The following is a 9,882-nucleotide window of genomic DNA, read 5'->3' as shown; positions in this document are numbered from 1 at the left end:
AATTTATTTAATACACGAGTTTCACAATTTGAGTTGAATTACTGAAATAAATGAACTTTTCCACGACATTCTAATTTATTGAGATGCACCTGTATATATATATGATATGATTAGTAAACCATTTACACCCTTTATAAAGTAAGACAGATGAGTAGCATGTTGTGTAGCACCAGGAAAATCTGACCACCCACTCATCACATTGTCTAGACAGAAGATTTGATCAAAGCTGTCATAACACTTGAGCTATGAGGGTGTGGCTGCCCAAACATAGCAAAAGAGAGAAATGAAACTATGGGATATAAAAAGGAAACACAAAAAAGAAGAGAGTCGAAAAATAAGCGACCATGCATGACCGAATCTGAGCTAGATGACGATATTGTTGCACTCCCATACAGTATGTTAAGCATTCGGTATAATGAGTTGTGGTTACAAATGCTTATGTAGAGTGTCAGGTTCTATTTCAGTGCTCTTTTAAATGTTAAATGATTAAATCTGTGTTGCTCAGTATATATAAGCGTATTAAAATTCTGTCTGTTCTGTTGATCTAACAATGCTGTTTTCTCAGAGTAGCCTAGAAAGGCACACCCACCCTTTCTTCTTTTCATGCCATCCTTCTACATAAGTCTGCTCCAAGATAGTGTTGCTATGGAAATAAGGCATCCCTTGCAACATAGAGCCAAGGGCTTGCCATGAAAGAAGTTAGTTATGCAAAACTAACCCTTCTAGTCATGCAATAACATTGCAACATAAGATGCAGCCAATATTGCAAGCTCTGGGTGTTTGATTCTTTAATCTCACTAAATTATTCAGTAGTTCTGTTATATAATATTAGGCCTGTGCAGTGTTTATGATCAAACTGACTGAATGATGTAGCCTGGGGTAAGAGAATGAAATCGAAAAAAAAAACGTCTGGTTTAAAGTCAAATAAAAACTGCACAACAATCTGAACATATACAATGCTTACGTTTAATCATTTATTAGGATGTTATGTGACTGCAATTATTTTGATTTTCTCTTCAGTTTACGATGTCAATGAGGAAAAAAATAACTTGGCTGTTAAATTTTGATTACCCATAATTACTGACCCTGTATCATTAAATCCTCCTAATTATTTATTTTCTATTTTTAAAGGAACGTCCAAGGTATGATTAGAGTTTTGAGAAGGGAGTTAGTCGCCTGTGGCTCTTGGCTCCTTTCCCTCTCTTCAGCACGAGATGAACGCTTCTGCTTCAAAGGCATGCAGTGAACCCAGTTTTTTTTTTTTTTTTTAGCATTTTACAGTATGATCTTCCATGGCTGAGTTATTTTGATTGGCATTCTTGTCTTGTCCTTTAATACATACATTAGTGCTCATAACTCAATACTAAAGGCTCAAAGTCTATACATCTGAATATGAGATATCAGAAAAATAGATTTTTTATTTTGAAATACATTCTTTTCACAGTGGCTTATGTTTTTATGGTTTTATGGAACTTAATATTGCCATCTGTTTCAGTATATTATGGATATGCCTATTAATTCTGATGGATTTTGTTTGTGGTACCAATAGAAAATATAATAGTTTCCATAAACTGACTCACTATGAGTACATTAACTTTACAAATACAATTAGTTTAAAATTAGCATTTAATGAGACTTGATGATGGAAGCTTAATTCTTAATTTGTCAGCTTTATAATTCTCTCTAGTCTTCATGACCCCTCATTGGATCAACATTAGTAACCTCATCTGTCACAACTTAATCTAGTCTGGGCAGTTTGTCAAGTATGCACAGCCAAATTAATCTCTGTGAGAGAATAATCTGTCATCTTTTTTATAGTGCTGGTCAATTTGTGTGCGTATTTGGTCCCGGATACTGTGGCTGGCACCCATTAGTTCCAGCTGGATTAGTTGCATATTTGAAATTAGCATAATTTAGTTAACTACAACTGTATATTATGTAAAAGTTTCCACTAAGAAAAAATAATTATTACAATGAACAAACAAGACGAGCACCACAACAATGGGCCTATGACTGTAATTTAAAATAGGCTATGTTCATCTGTATTCATACAGACAACGGTGAACATTAGGAAATATGACCTCTGGTTGCCACGATTGACTAATCAGAATCTAGTATTCCATAACACCACTAGGCAATATTTATAAATATACTAACACAGCACAGGTGCAAAATCATCCTGAAGATCAGGTAGAAGACATTTTGTGATGTGATGTGTAATTTAACCCAGGGGCACCTAGACAGAGAGATGCTGTATATCTTTGTGATGGCAATTATGGTGCACATTAATGAACCCTGGAATGGCAGACACAGAGGGAGTCAGATAAGGTCTTCTGTCTCAGTCCAAGGTCAGTAATGAAAGCTTCTCTTCCCATTATTTTTGTCTTATTTCTTGAATGAGTGTCAGATATCACAAGAGACTATGCTCTGAAATTGGCTCAGTATAGCACATTTTTATATTGGTATGATCCAGGTTTTGACCTTGTTATTAGACTTGGTGAGTATGGAGCCTCTTGAAGGGAAATATTTTGAGACAGTGGAAAAAAATATTTTAATGCTTTCACGTTTGCTGACAAAATTGTATGTCCTCCTGAGAAACATAGGACTAGTTATCATAGTTTTAAACCCTGCTTTTAACTACGGGTAAAGATAAGGTGGAAATTTGAAATTTAGAAGCAGGGTTAGCACCGATTTTATTAGTTATGAAACCCTGTTCCAGAGCAGGGCTAGCATTGCTTTTGCATTGTTAACCCTGCATTGCATTGCCAAACTTGTGCAATGTGAAACGATGCAGTGTTAAAATGTTACGACTAGATACATAGCAACCGACAGCCAGTCACTTGCTTTATACTCACATGAAACACCACGCTTTGTATATGCAGTAGTTGTATGATTTTTTCCCCTGAACCAGTTCAGCGTTAACTCCATCCCTTAGCCAATTCTAATGGTGTGTGCACTGCACACCAAAAGCGAAGCGAATATTCACCCTAAATTACTCGCGGGATGTTTTTTGCATCACTTTTGCAAATAAAACACAATAATGCTCTCCTACATTTTATGATACAACCTGGCGTGTCAATAAGCGCTGATTGGCTTGTGCAACAACGCGTCATGCAAATTTTCTGCTCGAGTTGACATTTTTCAACTTCAGATGCGATTGAAGCGAATATTGCACATTCGCGACAATTGTGTCGCCCAATTTGCATCATTCGCATTGCCTGGCTCAAATTTGCGTCTATTTGCATCTTTGCATTAACTTTATATGTAATCTAGGGTGTATTCACATCTGTCTTGTTTAGTTCGATTGAATCGAACTCAAGTTAATTTCCCCCCTTGGTGCGGATCTTTTGGGCAGGTATGAATACAGCAATCGCACTCAGGTGTGAACCAAACAACCGTACCAAGACCCAGCTGAAGAGGTGGTCTCGGTCCGGTTCCAAACAAATGCTGGTATGGTTCGTTTAAGGTGTGAACATGATACGACCCGATTGCAGAAAGCACTAACTTTTTTGAGTTAACAGGCTCCTGTAGTCGGAGTAATCCGTCTTCTGCACAGTGCCACTGTCAGCATTCCATAGTAGGTGCACATAAGATGCCTGTTTTTGCACTTCCTGCTTTTCCCTGCTTGAGAAGTTCTGTCCAATGAATGGATGACCTTAGCACACGTGTGGTTTTGTTTACAATTTCTGGTTCACTTGCAAAAAGGGCAGTGTGAAAGCAAAACAAAAATCAACATTGTTTTTGGTCCGGACCAAAGCAAGTGAACTAGCGAACTTTCCTGGTGTGAATACACCCCTACTCACGCAAATAAATTTGATTTGTTGAGCACACACCATTAAGATTTCATTGATCATGTAGATCACAGTGATGATTACCTACACAAACCACTTAACCAACAAAATTGGCTGCAGGGCGGATTTGTGCTGAAGTGGTTTTGAAAAAATATTTTGCACAATCGTTTCAACGTTTGAGTGGAAAATGTCAAATGGTGATGGAAAACAGGTAAACAGGAGTGAAGAAGAGGCCGTTTTATTGTTCCCTTTATAGTCCACTGAAAAGTCCATTCAGGAAAAAACTACATATCATATTATGAGATGTGCATTATGTTAACAGGTCACGTTCTGTGTTCGTCCAATCAGTGACAGACAGCGCAAATATTCAATCAAGAATATTCACTCAGGGTTTAAGAACAGTACAGTGAGAAACGTCAGTTTATGAACACCCAGGATTAATTGTTAACCCCGGGTAAATTAAGAGTAGTGTGAAACCTGAACCAAGATAACCCATGATTCCATTTACCCATGTTTAGAACAGAGATCCACGAATCTGGTCCATGAGATCTAATTTCCTGCAGAGTTTAGCTCTAACTTTAATCAAACACACTTTAGCATGCTAATCAATATCTTCAGGATCATTAGAAAATCACAGGTGAGTTTGATCTGCAGCAGTTTGGCCCTCCAGGGCAAGATTTGAGGAACCCTGGTTTAGAATAACACAGTGTTAACATTTTCAGGTGTGAAAAGCCATATATTGGTGTTGACACAATTTTCAATCGATTTTAGTAGAATTCAGAAAGCTACAGTGTTGAAAATATCTCCAAGTCCAATGATCTACCAGTACTTGTAAATGAATAAAAATAGTCAGATTATGGAGGGTGCGACTTTGTATAGAGGTACAAATTGTACAATGTTATGACCATGTTAGCTGCGATCCTTTCTTCTCTGAAACCATTTTTAAATGCAGGTGCTTCCCTCACACATTAATCAATCCATGTTTAGTAACTGGAAAAAGGATTTCAAAATGGATTGAATATATCTTTTGTTTGCCTATGCCACTTCTGAATGGATTGACACTCCTGTCTATATTCCCCAGCCAAGGAGAGATTGATCGGGCAGTCTGGATAATAGAGTTCTAAAATGAAAGGCTTTATTTCGCTCTTCCTGCCAAAGGCATTTCTCAGTCTGGCAGGGCATCAGCTGTGCTTTACAGCCACTGGCTATTTCAGTGGCAGTATTGTTACACAACCTTAACCAGAGACACGCCTGCCCCCTTTATTTCAGGGGATATGGAGCCTAAGTAAGGCACCAGGCACAGCACCATTTCTAGAAGCTAAATTTTTTATTGTATTTATCAGACTTTGTCATTCATATCTGCAATATCCCTCTACGAATCTCTATGAACATTTTGATCCAGCGACATCTAAAGGGCTTGTCTCTACATGTGCTAAATTTAGATTCTTTGTTTTTAGGGAACATTGAGATCTAAATGTTTTAATTTCACAGGCACTATTTTTGGCAATGGATTGCAGTTGGCTGGACCTCAGTAAAGGACGGTTAAGTGCAAAGTTATTTACTAGGTCTCTTGGCACATTGTCAGATCTAAGATACAATCGACTCCTGGCAAGAACAACTTTTTATAAGCTTGAAATGTCTCTTCTGACTTTTAATGGCTTGAAATGAAATTCAGTGACAACAGGACGCAATGAATCATTTCATCAACACCATATATGACGTCTTGCATTCTAAAGAACATTACAAAAATTGTCTATTACAAAAAGAGAGAGAGAAACAACTGTATATCAATGTTTGTATCCTGAACAGTTTATGCTCTTTATCTGTTGAAATCTGGGACATCTATATTCCTGGAAAATATTTTTTTTAAATTCTTCTTGTATTTAAATTACTACTGGGAACTTTTCATTCCCATACTTTCCAACTTCAGTAGTTCACATTAACGTAATCGTACAGCTATTTGAGTATAGTTGTGCAGTCATCTCCACCCAGATGCATTATGAGGTAATTTTTCTAGTTCATGTATATAATATATCACAGAAATCATTTTGCAGTCATTGTGCAGCCCTGTCTGTGAGAGCAATGTGCAGCCTTTAACAGTGACTGTCGGTAATAGTGGTAATAGTGGTTATTGGGGGGTAAATGTATTCTCTGTGCAGAGGCATGACAGTGATGAAGTATTCCTCTCCTCCCAGCTGGCTTGGCAGCATAGCTAACACCTGGATGATCAAACTCTTAACTGGGTCATCTCCACGGGGAGCAGCACAAGTGGCCACTTACCTCATTACAGCTCCCGCTCATTTTTAAGCCTTCATGTTTGTCTCTCTTTTCGCCCTCCACAACACTCGCAAATAAGGGTTATGTTTTGGTATGTCACTTTATTTCCCTTTAAAATAAAGACAAATATATTTGACAGTCAGAGGGAGTTTGTAAAATAAAGGTGAAAAGAAAAATAAGTTGCAAGAATGCTGAAATCAGTTTTTTTTTTTTACTTTTATTTGTTATATGAAGGTCAAATTAATCTGTCTTGGAAACTTTTTACCATGCCATACCATTTTGCTGCTATGTAATGCCTTTTATGTGTAGATCTTAAAATATGAAAATCCATCATACTATATTGATTGTTACAAGTATGATAACATAAACATAAACAATTGCAGTATTTATTTTGAGAAATTTTGATCTCAGTTTACCATTTCCACAACAAAAAGTTCTACTGCTAAAAACTTTGTTTTTTTTTTTAGTGTGTATTGACAGCTACTTGGTTACCAACTGTTACAACAAAAAGGTTAAGATGAAATATAAGATGTGATGTATAAAGAAAATGTGATTATTTTTATTGTGTGTCATTTCCAGTCAAATTAATATTTAAAACTTAATAATAATGTAAAAAATTACGCAAAATGTGTGGGTTTTTAGGAGGAAAAAATATTATATAAAGTTTTATTTCCAGACATTATAGACGCATCATTTGAGATGCAGTAGGAAAGACCAGGGTTATTATAATTAACTTAAACTAAAACTCAAGTAAAATAAACATTAACTGAAATAAAATATATTTTTTTATATTTTATATCAGCCTTATTTTATATTTTATAATTTCTGACTTATTAAAAATGTATTTTATATATTAGCTAGTTGCCATGGCAACACTTCTCATTTTAGTATAACTTGATGTACTATGAACTAAAAATGAAAAAAAAAAAACTATATAGAGATCATTTAAAAAACTTAAAACACACAAAAAGCAAACAAAATTAAAAACAAAAATAAAAACAAACCTAATTAAAAACAAACCAAATTCAATATATTATATTAAAAATCTCAATGATACTAAAATAAGACATTTGTTGGTTCAGAAAACCACTGAGAAATGCAAAGAAATGGCCTGTATTTGAAGACACATTCATAAAATCTAATTCTGGAATTTTGGATTATGCTGGTTCCAGCAGTCACAAAACATATTTGGGTTTGTAATTTTTAGTTCTGAATCTAAAGGAAATCACAACCATCAAATACAAACAACATTTTTTTTTTTTTTTAATTATGTTTGTGATTATATAAAATTAATCAAATGCTCACTGAAATGCTGGTGTGATTATCTGTTTATTGTTTTATGTGGTGGCCAAAAATATGAAATCTTCATACTCTTCATACTATACTATTGAGCTACTGTACCTCAAGCCAGAGTTAGTATGGGACATGCAAACCGAATCCCTTCCCTCTTTTAAAACTTGAGTTCTGGAGGTGGATCAAAGGCTCACAGAGATGAGGAGCGATGTGGAGCTTTTCTTTGTCCTCTCTCTCTCTCTCTGCCTCTCCTTCTCTCAGGGGCTTTTGACTGTGGATGATAAATAATGGAAGTCATATGTAGCCTAGGGCTACAGAGAACACAGCATCTGTGAAATCAAAACTCCCAGATCAAAAGATTAAAATGTGGAAACTAGTCATGGAAAACATACAAACAATAACGACATAGTGAGCATATGTAGGTTCATGCTTCTTCACATGCGATTATTGCAAGCAGCCTGTGTGTATGCTTTGACTATATTGTGGATTTACACAGTGCATTTTAATAGCCTATCCATAAGACTACAAAATTGTGATTGGCTAAGTCAATCTTATGCTTCAACAGACAATTCCATTATCTTTAGATGCCATGAAAAACCTTTCCTCCCTCCTTTCAGTGGGTTCTGATTCTGAACTCCATAATGCAAATCCAGTCTCCAGTTATTTTCGACCCGTGTGGTCATTCTGTGTACTGCAACAGGAAGCAATCTTCAATATCTTTATCAACACTATTTGTAAGTTACAATACAAAGATAAAAAAGCTGTCACTGGGATGGGACCCGCCTCCTATCTCTCTCCCACTTCACTTCCTGTCAGTTCTGATCTGTCCTATTGTAATAAAAAGTGAAAATGCCAAAAATATATTTTTTAAAGAACACATTAGTACTAAAAGTGTACATATTAGAACAGAAGTGGTACATTGTACTATACCTTTTGAAATGTTACCACCCTAGTGACAGATTTTGTACCTTTCTTTTTGAGAGTGCATAATAAACTTCTGACTTTATTAAAAAAAATATTACTTGCTAGAATAATAAAACAATATTATAATTTATTCTGCATTATGTTTCATGAACAGTATCAATTTGATATATGCAATAACAATCAGTAATTTTATTTATTTATAGCAGTTTTTGAACATTTAGACAAAATCTTATAATTACTAAGCATTTGCATATGTGTTTTTTGTTGAGTATCATATTTGATACATCAGGCCCAAACTGAGCAAAAAATAAAATAAAATAAAATAAAATTAAATTAAATTAAATTAAAAATAAAGATCCAATTTGGTGCAGTTGCTGATATTTATATGATCAAAATGATCAAACGGTAAAATTAAATTCTGCTAACTTGCAATATAAATCAATGAGGTTTTTAAAACAGTATAGCAGAATACGTATAATACATAAATGTCAGTTGGCACTCTATATATCCCAGTAAGATGTTTTAGTAAGATATTTAATTATATTTATATTTAACTGCTTAGTTTTATGATCAAAGCTCTGCACCGTTTTCTGGTGTAAAACATCCAGTATAATGCAATGCAATGCCATGATGATTGAGAGACATACAAATAAAAACTTGATGTATCATATTTGATATATTACACATTTACTTTTTTATTACAAAAAGGTATGGATAATCAAGTACATTTCTGAAAACACCTTTCTTTTGTCCTGCATACTAAATGTTATTTAGCAGCTTTCTCTTCATAAAACTGAAATAGTGTGCTGGAAAATCACTGCAAACATAATAAAAAAGAAATCCTTAAACAGGTGGTCAAGCTCAAAGACGCTCTGTGAGACACACTGCCACTCAGAGGACATTGGCAAAACTGTGCTTTGTTCATTTATTGGTCGTAGGGCGTTGCTGGAATGTTCACAAGATTTAGTTGAATGGGGTCTTTTAAAGGTTGTTATTGATCATTGAACACCTCTAGATTTAATATCCACATTCTTGCGATAGGGCTTTATATTTTTATTGTGTGAACTGTTGCTGTGTATATGTGTATATGCATGCCGATGAGTGAACATGCAGAAGTTAACCTCCATTTTTGAAAACATCATATTTTGAGGCGTACGGAGAATATGAATCAAATTTTTCCTGAAGTGACACTGTGTTTTGTGTGTGTGCTCTGACATTTCAGTCAGAGCTGAGGTGTGTGTGTGTGGTGATGTGGGAGGCTGTGTCACTTTTTTTCCTCACCCACACCATCATCTACACAGTCAAACCATGTCTGGGTAACCATTGTGGAATCCCTGTTGCATAGCAACACATCTCCAACACATTCCAGACAAGTGTTACTTCTGTTTTGCAGCCAGCCTCATTCACGTCTCTCCTCGGATATATCGCTCTTTCCTTCACTGTGAGCATGATAAAATGCTAAGCGCTTTAACTACAAAAAATGAACCTTTGTTCATTATGTTAATAATATAGGCCTAATGAATGGTATTTAACATTTAAGGCACACTGTTTGCGATTGTTTTCTCACAAGTGTTGTAAATGACCTTGTTGTGAATAA

Source organism: Sinocyclocheilus rhinocerous, unplaced genomic scaffold, assembly GCF_001515625.1.
Source record: "Sinocyclocheilus rhinocerous isolate Xijiao unplaced genomic scaffold, SAMN03320098_v1.1 scaffold584, whole genome shotgun sequence".
Taxonomy (NCBI): Eukaryota; Metazoa; Chordata; class Actinopteri; order Cypriniformes; family Cyprinidae; genus Sinocyclocheilus; species Sinocyclocheilus rhinocerous.
The sequence above is the reverse complement of the archived record's forward strand: the minus strand, read 5'-3'. Positions refer to the sequence as shown.